This window comes from Bubalus kerabau, chromosome 6 (genome assembly GCF_029407905.1).
Source record: "Bubalus kerabau isolate K-KA32 ecotype Philippines breed swamp buffalo chromosome 6, PCC_UOA_SB_1v2, whole genome shotgun sequence".
Lineage (NCBI taxonomy): Eukaryota > Metazoa > Chordata > Mammalia > Artiodactyla > Bovidae > Bubalus > Bubalus kerabau.
In genome coordinates, this window is record NC_073629.1 from 4,501,970 (window position 1) to 4,515,649 (window position 13,680).

Sequence of the window (13,680 nt, forward strand, 5' to 3'; positions counted from 1 at the left end):
CTAATTCTTCTAACCCAAGGCTAACATTAATCTCCTCTTCTCAGTTGCATTGCTTGGCATGTGACAGAGAGAAACCCATAGTGCAGCTTCATCTACTTGCGTTCAGTTTCCTGTCTTTTCACATGTCTTTTCCTATATCACATCCAACATCTGTGCTCTCCAGGAAGAGTCTGCTCCCGAGCCCCACTTGGAAGGGACTGAGTAGAATCTCCACCTTTTCCAGCATCAGAGTATCTTCCTAAACCAAGAGAAATAGCTCATGGAGAAGTGAGATCAGTTAGTCCAAGACCTACTTGCAGCCTTTTGAGAGCATAGGCAGAGGATTCCCTCCTGCAGCCAAAGAAAGATTTGGAGGAAAACTCATGCAGTTTCCTTCTTCTCTGCTCCCAGTGAGGACCTGAGAATTTCCCAGCTCTTTGAAGTTGAAGAGAAAAGGAACTTACTGGTGTCTTCATTCTACTTCATAAAGGGGAGTGAAGAAGAATTAACATAGTAAATATCATTGATAAGTGTTTGTTCAAAGTTGACCAGTTGGATTATTAAACAAATGTGTGTGAAAGATTGGATAAAGGTATGGATTTTCTTTAGGAACCAGCATGTGATCAGCAAGACAAGTCATGTCAAACCCTTCTCCTGGGAAACTACAATGTATTGGAAGATTGGGCACATGTCACAGATAGGATATACATTCTTCTAACACTTGCATTGTGATTGGAAGTTTGGATGGAACAGCTAATATGATGAATTATGGAAATGAGATTGAAAATAATCTCAGTAAGTTCTTTTTTTAAAACTTTTTAAGAAAGACTTTATTTTTCTAAATATAAGTTTTAGTTGAAAGCAAAAATTTGAGTGTAGAATAGAGTTCTCATATGCTCCCTGCCCTCACACATGCACAACCTCCCCCCTATCAACATCTCATGTCATAATGGTACAATAGTTGTAATCAGTGAACCTGTATTGACTTTAATATCAATGATGTTTAGTTAATAGTTTTTTCCCCATGGCTGCCTGGTTCTCCACCAAAGCTTTCAATGTTTCTTAAAAAATCAATTTTATTGTTGCCAAGGTGAAGAAGTGAAGTGAAGTAGCTCAGTTGTGACCCCATGAACTATAGCCTACCACGCTCCTCCATTCATGGGATTTTCCAGGCAAGAGTAGTAGAGTGGGGTGACATTTCCTTCTCCAGAGGATCTTCCTGACCCAGGGATCAAACCCGGGTCTCCCACATTGTAGGCAGATGCTTTACCATCTGAGCCACCAGTTCCAAGGTATTAGAGAATTTACAAAGAAAGCTGAGCGCCGAAGAATTGATGCTTTTGAACTGTAGTGTTGGACTCTTGAGAGTCCCTTGAACTGCAAGAAGATCCAACCAGTCTATCCTAAAGGAAATTGATCCTAAATATTAATTGGAAGGACTGATGCTGAAGATGAAACTCCAATACTTTGGCCACCTGATATGAAGAACTGGCTCACTGGAAAAGACCCTAATGCTGGGAAAAATTGAAGGTGGGAGGAGAAGGGGATGACAAAGGATGAGATGGTTGGATGGCATCACCGACTTGATGGACATGATTTTGAATAAGCTTCAGGAGTTGGTGATGGACGGGGAGGCCCGGTGTGCTGCACTGCAGCCCAAGGTGTTGCAAAGAGCTGGACATGACTGAGTGACAGAACTGAACTAAACACATGGTGAGTGTTCTCATTTTAAGTGTATAGTTTGATGAGTTTGGTCAAATGTATACATCAGGTTACTACCACCACAATCAGAGTACAGATTCAATGCTTTTTTCATATTATAATATAGGTTTCTAACTTCACCCTCCACTGTCTGCCAACACTTTCCACCAAGGCCCAGAAACAGAGAGTAAACTAAATACTTGAGATAAAAAGTATATTTTTTATCATTATTTTTAATTGTAGTAAAATACACATAAAATTTGCCACATTCATCATTTTAAGTGTATGGTTTATTAGTGTTAAAGTATATTCACTTTGTTATGCCAGCAATCTCCAGAACTTTTTCAGAGATGGAAAATATGTTGAATAACTTTTAAGTTAAGTTACCATTCAGAGCTGTTTAGGCACTTCCTGAATTTCCAACAGCTAGGGCATATAAGAAGTACTTTGTGCAGTGATTAAGAAATCTCATTCAGTTCAGTATCAGTTTGGTCGCTCAGTCGTGTCCAACTCTTTGTGACCCCATGAACCTCAGCATGCCAGGCCTCCCTGTCCATCACCAACTGCTGGAGTCTACCCAAACCCATGTCCATTGAGTCGGTGATGCCATCCAACCATCTCATCCTCTGTCATCCGCTTCTCCTCCTGCTCTCAATCTTTCCCAGCATCAGGGTCTTTCAAATGAGTCAGCTCTTCGCATCAGGTGGGCAAAGTATTGGGAATCTCATTGCTCTGGTTTAAATCCCAGCCCCACCACTTCACATATTATATCATCTCTAATATACTGCCAATCATAACATACATCATTATTATTTTAAATACTAAAAAGGAAAACAGCGACTCTAATTAAACTAAGAAAGAGTGCCTTAGAAATCATCCTATATGACACATGCCTCCAATCTCTAGTTGCCTTGAAATTTATCTCTTCCTTTTCAAGGACTTCCGTCATTTACTACAGTGTCTTTCTTAGCATGTGATAGGCTATTCTTTTGTACATATGTCAGGACTGGAAAAGGACTGTCAGTTTTCATTCCAATCCCAAAGAAAGGCAATGCCAAAGAATGTTCAAATTACTACACAATTGCACTCATTTCACACACTAGTAAAATTGTGCTCAAAATCCTTCAAGCTAGGCTTCAGCAGTACATGAACTGAGAACTTCCTGATATACAAGCTGGATTTAGAAAAAACAGAGGAACAAGAGATCAAATTGCCAACATCCACTGGATCATAGAAAAAGCAAGAGAATTAAAAAAAAAAAATTCTGCTTCATTGATTACGCTAAAGCCTTTGACTCTGTGGATCACAACAAACTGTGAAAAATTCTTAAATAGATGAATACCAGGCTGCCTTATCTGCCTCCTGAGAAATCTGTATGCAGGACAAGGAGCAACAGTTAGAACTGGACATGGAACAATGGACTGGTTCAAAATTAGGAAAGGAATACATCAAGGCTGTATATTGTCACCCTGTTTATTTAACTTACATGCAGAGTACATCATGTGAAATGCTGGGCTGGATAAATCACAGACTGGAATCAAGATTGTTGGGAGAAATATCAATAATCTCAGATATGCAGATAACACCTCTTTAATGGCAGAAAGTGAATAGGAACTAAAGAGCCTCTTGATGAAAGTGAAAGAGGAGAGTGAAAAAGCCAGCTTAAAACTCAACATTCAAAAAATGAATATCATGGCATCTGGCCCCATTACTTCATGGCAAATATGGGGAAAAAATGGAAACAGAGACAGATTTCATTTTCTTGGGCTCCAAAATCACTGCAGATGGTGAATGTAGCTATGAAATTAAGACATTTGCTATTAGGAAGAAAAGCTATGACAAACCTAGACTGTGTATTAAAAAGCAGACAATCACTTTGCCAACAAAGGTCCATATAGCCAAAGCTAAGGTTTTTCCAGTAGTCATGCATGGATGAGAGAGTTGGACAATAAAGAGGGCTGAGTGCCAAAGAACTGATGTTTTTGAACAATGGTGTCGGAGAAGACTCTTCAGAGTCCTTTGGACAGCAAGGAGGTCAAACCAGTCAATCCTAAAGGAAATCAACCCTGAATATTCACTGGAAGGACTGATGTTGAAGCTGAAACTCCAATACTTTGGCCTGATTTGAAAAGCTGACTCACTGGAAAAGACTCTGATGCTGGGAAAGATTGAGGGCAGGAGGAGAAGGGGATGACAGAGGATGAGATGGTTGGATGGCATCACTGGCTCAGTGGACGTGAGTTTGAGCAAGCTCAGGGAGATAGTGAAGGATAGGGAAGCCTGGAGTGCTTCAGCCTGGCTCCTGAATCTATACATCCTAACTATGGGAAAAGTGATATCACTTTAAGAAATTTAAGGCAGTTTATGGGGTTGCAAAAAGTCAGACACAACTTAGCAACTGAATAACAACAGGAATAAAAAGGAACAGCTTGAGCTATTTTGGACACTATCCTTTTACCAACTTCCATAAAGGACTTGGTAGTTGTTTTGTTAGAAAATATGAAATTGCTGTTGTTCCTCAAGCAATAAATAGTTGCTTCTCCAATATAAAATTTATGATCTACTGCTTTATTTCTGTCTTGTTGTGTACACAATAACTTTTAATTCCAAGTCATAGAATACACTTGAAGATATTTTAAACGGCAGTTTAAGCACAATGTATGTAACAACAGTTGAATCAATAGCAATATAAACAACTATGACCAAGGCCACAAAGGTGCACATGTCAGTTACATCAAACTGCTGCCTGGTTGCCAGTAATTGTGAGAAATCATTGATTATAAGGGAACTCTGATTTCAGAGCTGTTAAACATGAAAATAGTGTGCGCCTTATAATCTGTAAAATATAGTGCAGGCTGTGTTCTTGGGCAAGATATTTAACTTCCTTGTGCCTCAGGTTCTTGATCTTTAAAATGAGGTAATAATACTTGTCTCATAAGGTATGTGTGAAAATTGAAATATTTAGCACAGTAAATGATGCATAATAGACATCCAGTAAATATTAAACCATTATTTTGATTAACATAGCATCTTAGTTGTATCCAAGTATATCAGATATCTGAATCAGATATTTACAACAAATTACCCTAAACTTAGTGGTTTAAGACAGTAAACATTTATTATTTCACAGCTTCTGTTAATTAGGAATTTCAAGTGGCTAACCTGGGCGGTTCTGGTTCATGATACCTAATGTTGTTGCAGTTAGGATGTCGGCAGGGGTAAAGTCATGAGCAGAGTTGACTGAGGTTGTAGGATCCACTTCCTAAATGACTGACTCCCGTGGTTGTTGGCTGGAGGCCTCGGTCCCTCCCCCTGTGTGCCTCTCTAAAGCTTACTGAGCGTCTTCATGACAGCAGCTGGCTTCCCCCAGATCAAGCAATCTAAGAAAGAGGAGGAAATCACAGTGCCTTTTAGGAGCTAGTCTCTGAAATTGTACACTATTACTTCCACCTTTCTTTTCCTCCTTAAATCACTAAGTCCAGTCCACATTCCAGGAAAGGAATTAAGCTCCACCTCTTCAAGGGAAAGAATTCGTGAACACATTTTAAAACCACTACACCGTGATAACTTTAGGCTAGAATAACTACAATCAGCTTCTCTTTCACCCTTTCAATTGTTGGTTTCCTACCTAATATCTACTCTCTTATTTTCCTTACTAACTATATTAGACAATGAGAAACAGATGGTACATTCAAATTAGAATCCTTTGAGAAGGAAGTGCAGGAAGCTGGGGTAAGCTGCAGCAGGGCAGTTAGCACTATGGTCCTGAAGGGATGAGCATGGGGAGGGTACCAGAATCATTAAGGAGAGTCATGTAGGGCAGGCTGTCGAGAGAATAGTGATCTTTGGTCCAGGAACACAGCCAGCTTGAGACAACTTCACAGAAGAAAACCAGAGGAATAAATATCCTGACCTCACTCATCTCCTCCCAATTAGCTGAGGCCAGAGGCATGAAAGCCTGTTACATTTGGGACTTACAGGTAAGCTGCTGTGGGGAAAAGCAAGGTAGAGAAAGAAGGGAGCTAGGTCTGGGTGAGTTGAATCAATGGTATTCAACACATTCTGTCTCCTTTCCCCCTTAATATCTCAAACAGAGGACTCAGGAAATCCCACCAATAACTCTTACATCATGGTGAGTTGTCAGGTTAATTACACTCCCCCCCACCCTGCCCTGTAACAGGAAATTAACATATTAAGTTAAAACTTAATATGAAACTTAAAACATTAGCCACAGTTGGGTTCTTCATTTAAGTTTGTAAGAGAAAAATAAGGAGAAAGGAAGCAAGGAGCATAAAAAACTGTTAGAATCTGCCTCTGTAGCATCATGAGGTCTAAGCTGCTATTACAGCAGATTTCTTCCACCACAAATTTCTTATCCCCCCTACTCCTTGCCAGATTCTCAGATGCATAGGATTCTTTACTTTGCAGGGATAATGAAATCTGAATTTCCAAAGAATATGTATTTTTGATGGTAAGTCTTTAATTTGTTTGCCACAGATTCCCATTGACCAGGGTCATGAGGAGAGTCGTGCTAAAAACCAGTCCAGTGAGTTTCTTGTGTTCTCAAGATAGTTTTTCTTATTGCTTCTGCATAACAATAACCAAATTTCTCTTTGATAATCAGGATTAACCACTCCACCCAAGGCAGTGATATCCCTTCTCTGCTTATTGATTTGGAGGTTAGAGGGACCAAGAATGAGCAGAAGGCAGATTTTGCTTCCAATTAATATAAAGGATGACTTAGTTCCCAAGAGGAAACTTTCCTCTACTGGGCTCTAGAACCTCTAAAAACGTAACTGAAGTTCATAGGAACAGGAAGAAAAATTCTTCCAGAAGGTTATTAGATATTATAGTGAGAGAAGCCTCTCCCAGTTCTATTTCTTGGCTCGTGATCTATACATCCTAACTATGGGAAAAGTGGTGTCAGTTTAAGGCAAATCTGAAAATTTTTAAAAAGCCCCCCAATTGTGCAGGTTGTTATCTGTCAGCTGGGATCCTAACTGGAACCTCAGCAGGCCAAGGCACTGCTTTATCAAGTCAGCTGCCTCTAGAAGTTGGAACATTTGACAAAACCACTGAATTCTGTGGTTGCAAATTATGTCATACTTTTATAAAAGTAAGTCTACTGTTATGAGGCTCTGTCTTGTGAGATAACATAATGATGAATGATGTATTTTTAAGCCTACAAATAATGATGATGACTGAAACACTTCAGGCAGGGAAAGCTAACATTTATGCTGTGAGGACAAGGTGCTACCTAACTTTATAAAGAGCAGCAGGATCCAGTGCAACCAGCCTGAAACCGGACAGGACCCTCTGGGGAATGTTACCACACAGAGGGCTCAACTCAGACCTCTGCTGGTTGCAAACTGTTCGCATTCAACCGTGATGGCGACCAGACTCACTTTGCTGGAGGAAGACCATGGTGTTGAGCCCACGTAAAGTTTTCCTCCATGCTTCTGTGGCCACTTTATACCCGAGTCCATTGAGTAAGCTCTGGGGTAGCTGGGAAGAGAATTTGATTGGCATCTTCAAGATGGGTTATCTTGTCCTTAGCTGTGGATACACTCTAGTGAGCATTTGTTGACATAAGTCTTTTGATTCTCTCAGAACCCCATTTAAGTAACCCTTGTCATCAATTTTTCCAATTTTATCCTTTCCAAGTTCCTAATCGGTTGGTCAACCCATTAGCCACAGTCCATGAATCAGCAAAGATATTTAACTCAGGCTGTCTTTTCTTTTATACAAAATGTGCAATAGAATATGCTACATACAATTCTGCCATATTATGAGATTCCCTTCCAGTGCAGTATCTACAGACCTTTGCTACATACTGTGTATATCAGTGTGTAACCACATCAGTGCTTTTTCTTCTTCTGTTACTGTTCGTGTTGTTGTTGTTTAATCTCCCAGTCATGTCTGATTCTTTGTGACCCCATGGACTGCAGAGCACCAGGCCTCCCTGTCCCTCACCATCTCCCGAAGTTTGCCAAAGTTCATGTCCATTGTATCTGTGATGCCAACCAGCCATATCATCCTCTAATGCCCTCTTCTAAGCTTTCTGCCTTCAATCATTCCCAGCATCAGAGTCTTAGAAGAAGTGGCATCAGCTTAGGGGGCAAGAACCCAAGGTGAAGACTTCGGAAGCTTTTTATATAGAGAAGGGTGAGTTGAGAGAGGAAATGATAGGAAAGCTTGAGTAGAGGAGTTGCCTTCTCTGACAAAGGAAGTTAAGGGATTTGGAGGTTCAAAATTTTCAGCTTATTCTATGTCTTTACAAATATCCACACTTCACATCTCATGGTTCAACTCCTTTCCCACAGAACTCTTAATGTAGCCTAAGAGGTATAGAGGTGTCATACTAATAGGTAGGACACTATGATGCTTGAAGTTCTGCAAAACAGAGTCAAGACTTGGGACTCAGCCACATTCACCTTGCGACAGCTGAAAATGAAAGACTGTTCAAAGCTGTCCTGGAGGACTTCTGTTTTCACACTTAATTCTCAACTACGTTGTCATAGCTTTTAATTGGTTTTCCCTAGCTTTGTGCCCTAGGCCAAAACACACAAGAATGTTAACTTGGTCTAAAAGAACTTCTTCATTACCTTCTCTGAACCTAGTTCCTTCCCAAGACTTCCCTATCTCATTCATCATTACCAGTATCCATCTAGCTGCTCAACCCCAAATCAGATTCTATCCTTCTCTCACTCTGCATATCCTACTTCTAGCAAGTCCTATGACTCCACTAATCTCTAAGATGTGCTCCAGTCCACTTACTTTTCTGCCTGTACCATACAACCCTACCCTAAGCCAGTTTCCTTATTGGTCTTGCTTTTACTCTTGGCAGCCTACAATTTATTTTTCACCCAGAACTCTGATTGGTTCTTTACAAATTATAAGTGGTAGTTGTTTACAAATCGTAAGTGGAGCAAAATAACCATATTACCTAAAGTAATCTTTAGACTCAATGTAATATCTATCAAAATGCCAACAATATTATTTACAGAACTGGAACAAATAATCCTAAAATTTGTATGAAAAGCAAAAGATTTGAATAGCCAAAACAATCTCAAGAAAGCAAGACAAAGCTAGAAGTATCACACTTCCTGATTTCAAACTATACTACAAGGCTACAATAATCAAAACAGTATGGTTCTGGCATAAAAATAGACACATAGATCAATGGAACAGAATAGGGAGCCCAGAAATGAAACCATACTTATATGGTCAATTAGTCTATGATATAAGAAAGAAGAATATACTGTGAGTGGGGAAAAGACAGCCTCTTTAATAAATGTTATTGGGAAACTGTACAGCTAAATGAGAAAGAATCAAACTGGACCACTTTTTCATACCATATACAAAAATAAATCCAAAATGGATTAAAAGCTTAAATGTAAGACCTAAAGCTGTAAAGCTTCTTTTTAAAAAAGAAAAACACAAGCAAAATGTTCTTTGACACTCGTCTTAGCAATATATTTTTGGACTTGTCTCATTAAGAAAGAGAAATAAAAGCAAAAATTAAAAAAAATGAAACTGCACCAAACTAAAAAGCTTTCGCATAACAAAGGAAATTAACTATCAACAAAATAAAAAAGCCACCTACTGAATGGGGGAAGATATTTGCAAACAATATAGCTGATAAGGAGTTAATATCCAAAATATACAAAGGATTCATACAACTCAACATCAAAAAACAAACAGCCTCATTGTAAATGGACAGAGGATCGGAATGGGCATTTTTCCAAAGAAGATACACAGATGGCCAATAGGCACATGAAAAGATGCTCAACATCACTAATCATCAGGAAAATGCAAATCAAAACCACAATGATATATCACTTCACACTTGTCAGAATGCCTATTATCAAAAACAACAAATAACAAGTGTTGGCAAGGATGTGGAGAAAAGGAAACCATTGTGCACTTTCTGTGGGAATGTAAAATGGTATAGCCACTATGGAAAACAGTATGGAATTTTCTCAAAAATTAAAAACAGAACCCCTATACAACCTAATAATTCTACTCCTGGGTATTTATCTGAAGAAAACAAAAATATTTATTCAAAAAGATATCTGCACCCCTATTTCATGGCAGTGTTATTTATAATTGCCAAGATATGGAATCAACCTAAGTTGAATGAATAGATAAAGAAGATGTAGTATATATTTATACAATGTAATATTACTCAGCCATACTAATAAGGAAATTTTGCCATTTGCAGCAAGATGGATAGATGCAGAGGGTATTACCTTGTTAAAAGCTACATATGTCCCAGTCCTTCCTTATTTCTCTCTTTTCCTCTATTACTGCTCACCCTAGATCATATGCTACAGGCACATAGGCTTTTCAAATCCTTTGCCCCAGCTGACCTCTCTTCCTGGAATATTCTTCCTTCTGATCTTTGTAATTCAGATTTTAGTGAAAATATCTTTTTGTCAAGACCTCAGCATAGCACTTTTCACCTTTTAACTGTATTTTTTTAGTTATTCCTTTATCTAGTTTTCTGCCTATGTATCATATCCCTCTGTCTTTAGAATTTAAGAAGGAATCTTGCTTGTTTTGTTCACTAATGTTATCTCTGCACCTAGAACATGACCCATAGTAGCTTCTCTCCTGCTCTCAATCTTTCCCAGCATCAGTGTCTTTTCCAATGAGTCAGTTCTTTTCATCAGGTGGCCAAAGTATTGGAGTTTCAGCTTCAGCATTAGTTCTTCAAAGGAATATTCAGGACTGATTTCCTCTAGGATGGACTGGTTGGATCTCCCTGCATTCCAAGGGACTCTCAAGAGTCTGCTCCAACACCACAGTTCAAAAGCATCAATTCTTTGGTGCTCAGCTTTCTTTATAGTCCAACTCTCACATTCATACATGACTACTGGAAAAACCATAGTTTTGACTAGATGGACCTTTGTTGGCAAAGTAATGTCTCCGCTTTTTAATATGCTGTCTATGTTAGTCATAACTTTTCTTCCAAGGAGCAAGGGTCTTTGAATTTCATGGCTGCAGTCACCATCTGCAGTGATTTTAGAGCCCAAAAGAATAAAGTCAGCCACTGTTTACACTGTTTCCCCATCTATTTGCCATGAAGTGATGGAACCAGATGCCATGATCTTAGTTTTCTATATGTTGAGTTTTAAGTCAACTTTTTAACTCTCCTCTTTCACTTTCATCAAGAGGCTCTTTAGTTCTTCTTTGCTTTCTGCCATAAGGGTGGTGTCATCTGCATATGTGAAGTTATTGATATTTCTCCCGGCAATCTTGATTCCAGCTTGTGCTTCATCCAGTCTAGCATTTAGCATGATGTACTCTGCGTATAAGTGAAATAAACAGGGTGACAATTTATAGCCTTGATGTAGTCCTTTCCTGATTTGGAACCAGTCTGTTGTTCCATGTTCAGTTCTAACTGTTGCTTCTTGACCTGTATACAGATTTCTCAAGAGATAGATCAGGTGGTCTGGTATTCCCATCTCTTTAAGAGGGTTCAAAGAACCTGATTTCTTTGAAATACTCACATTATTCATGACAAAGGACAACCAACAGCAGTCATATAGGAAATTACTCACTACACCAATGGAAAATGAACAGACTTCCATGGTGGTCCAGTGGCTAAGACTCCATGCTCCCAATGTAGGGGGTCCAGGTTCAATCCCTGTTCAAGATCTAACCTCAACTAAAAAGATTTTGCAAACCTCAACAAAGATAGAAGATACCACATACCTCAACTAAGACCTGTCATAGCCAAATAAATAAGAAAACAAATAAATAAAAGAAAATGACTAGACTACACATACAAATAGAACTCTAGCCCACAATCTGTCATAACCAGACCAGGAACCCAAACAATAACTCCTGTAACAATTAGCCCCAATCAGCCAGGATTCGATTAATAGACAGGTTTTTCAGTTTTTGTCTCCACTTCCACCTTTGGAGCAACTGGAAACAGCCAAATATACACCCCAAACCAATCACATGGGATATCCCTCTTCTAGTTAACGTAACTACAACTTCCCCAAGCCAACTGCCTCCAACCAGAGCATATCTAAAGCCACCTTTTCCCCCCGCCGCTTTTAACGTGTTTTAAAATGACTTATCCGTCTACATTTGAGTTTGCCAAATGTATGTGATGGTGACTGACTCCCTTGCTATAGTAAGCTCTGAATAAATAGCTTTTGCTTATTTTCCTTGGGTGGCATTGTTTGTTTCCACAGTTATACCAATATGAGTGTGAACAGTTAGTCACTTGGTCGTGTCTGCCTCTTTGTGATCCTATGGGCTATAGCCCACCAGGCTCCTTCGTCCACGGGATTTTCCAGGCAAGAATACTGGAGTGCGTTGCCATTTCCTTCTCCAAGGGATCTTCCTGACTCAAGAATTGAACCCAGATCTCCTGCACTGTAGGTGGATTCTTTACCATGTGAGCTACCAGGGAAGCCCTGGTAGATATACCTAAACAGTTCAGAATAATGAAGCGATTCAACATGAATTTTCCAGATAATTTTGCCACATGGACCAGAAGCTCCTGGATGTGAGATGGACTTTTGAATTTAAATGCTGTGTATAGTATACCATTTAATGCCAGGACAACCTGATGAGGTTTCATTGTTTTGTATGATGTATATCCCCAGGAGCATTGATTTGATAGATCATTATGCAGTCACATTGCCTTCTCTCTTCAAAAGCAGAACAGAAGAAATGAGAAAAAAGGTTGAGTTTGAAAATAGTATAAAGTTCCTTTTCTTCAAGAAATGTCTACTAAATTAAATATATATAATTATGTATGGTTATTTATCTTTAATGGCTGTTTCTGCAACAGAATTAGAAGGGAAATAGCCTTGCTATTTTGGTTGTCTGTCTGGGTACTGTGAACTAGAGAGAAATTGCCTTATTCAAACCATTAATGAAATGTCACTGTCAATCCACCTCTAACTGCATCATGTGCTTTTTATTCTTTGTGTTAAAAATAAAGAAATAAAGAAGAGAATATTTCCAGATAATATCCTGTTCCTGCAGAAGCGAGTTGCATTCTAACCCCAAGCTTCATACTAATTTCTTTTTTATTTATAAATTTAGCCTAAAAATCAAGCATCTAAGTATAAGTACTTGAAAATTACCATGAGGAATTTTCTTTTATATGTCATTATTTTCTGTTCTGGCTTCTAATTTTCTTGATGATTTATTGAAATTTTTTCTCTTCCTTCCTCTTTACCTCTACCCCTTCCTTCCATCCTTCCTCTTTTTTTTTTTTTTTTTTTTTGTTCAAGAAGCAGAATCTCTTTCTAATAGACCTTCCTCCCTGTGGCTCTATATTTTCTTACGCAGCCCCCTAATATATGTATGCTGAACCCACACTTTGAAAGCACATGTTCTTAAGAAATCATAATATGTTAATATTGGCCCCTAACTTGTGGTGTGGTCCTAGAACAGAAGATCTAGAGTAATTTGAAGTGTTATTGATAAAAATTGCTCTGGGTTTCATGCTTAGCTAAGACAGGACATGCCAGGGGATAGATTTAATTGAATCCTTAATACTGAATATATGGTATTTCCTCTGAATAACTAGGTGTCAAAGAAGCCACAACCCACTCTGATTTGGCTCCCTCAAATTCCTCAGCTCCCTCAGGAACACACTTTAGTGAAGCCGCTCAGTCGCGTCCAACTCTTTGTGACCCCATGGACTGTAGCCCACCAGGCTCCTCCATCCATGGGATTTTCCAGGTGAGAGTACTGGAGTGGGGTGCCATTAAAACAAAGCAGTTAGTGCTTTTTGCAAGCAATTATACTGCTGCGGCTAAGAGGTCGCTGCCCTACATGAGTACGGTGACTCAGACTTTGAGTCTCGCTTTGGGATGCGTGTGTAGAAGGTGCATCTGACCAGTCTGTCATGGGCGGGAGGATGGTGCTACAGGAAACACTGAGTTGGAAACAAAACCATGTCAACAGTGGCATCTTTCTTGCACATGTTCATTTATTCCATTCCATTGGATGGAAAACAGGGAT

At 39.1% G+C, this 13,680-nt stretch overlaps 1 long non-coding RNA gene across 2 annotated transcripts in view; it reads left to right on the forward strand.

Moving 5' to 3' along the window:
- Window positions 1-4,855: 4,855 nt before the first annotated feature.
- The window catches only part of LOC129655908 (uncharacterized), an 84,544-nt gene continuing 75,719 nt past the window's right edge, over window positions 4,856-13,680 (forward strand). For both annotated transcript variants that reach the window (XR_008716132.1, XR_008716133.1), the window contains exons 1-2: window positions 4,856-5,660; window positions 13,244-13,398. This is a non-coding gene — a long non-coding RNA (uncharacterized LOC129655908). The remainder of the gene's footprint in view (window positions 5,661-13,243; window positions 13,399-13,680) is intronic.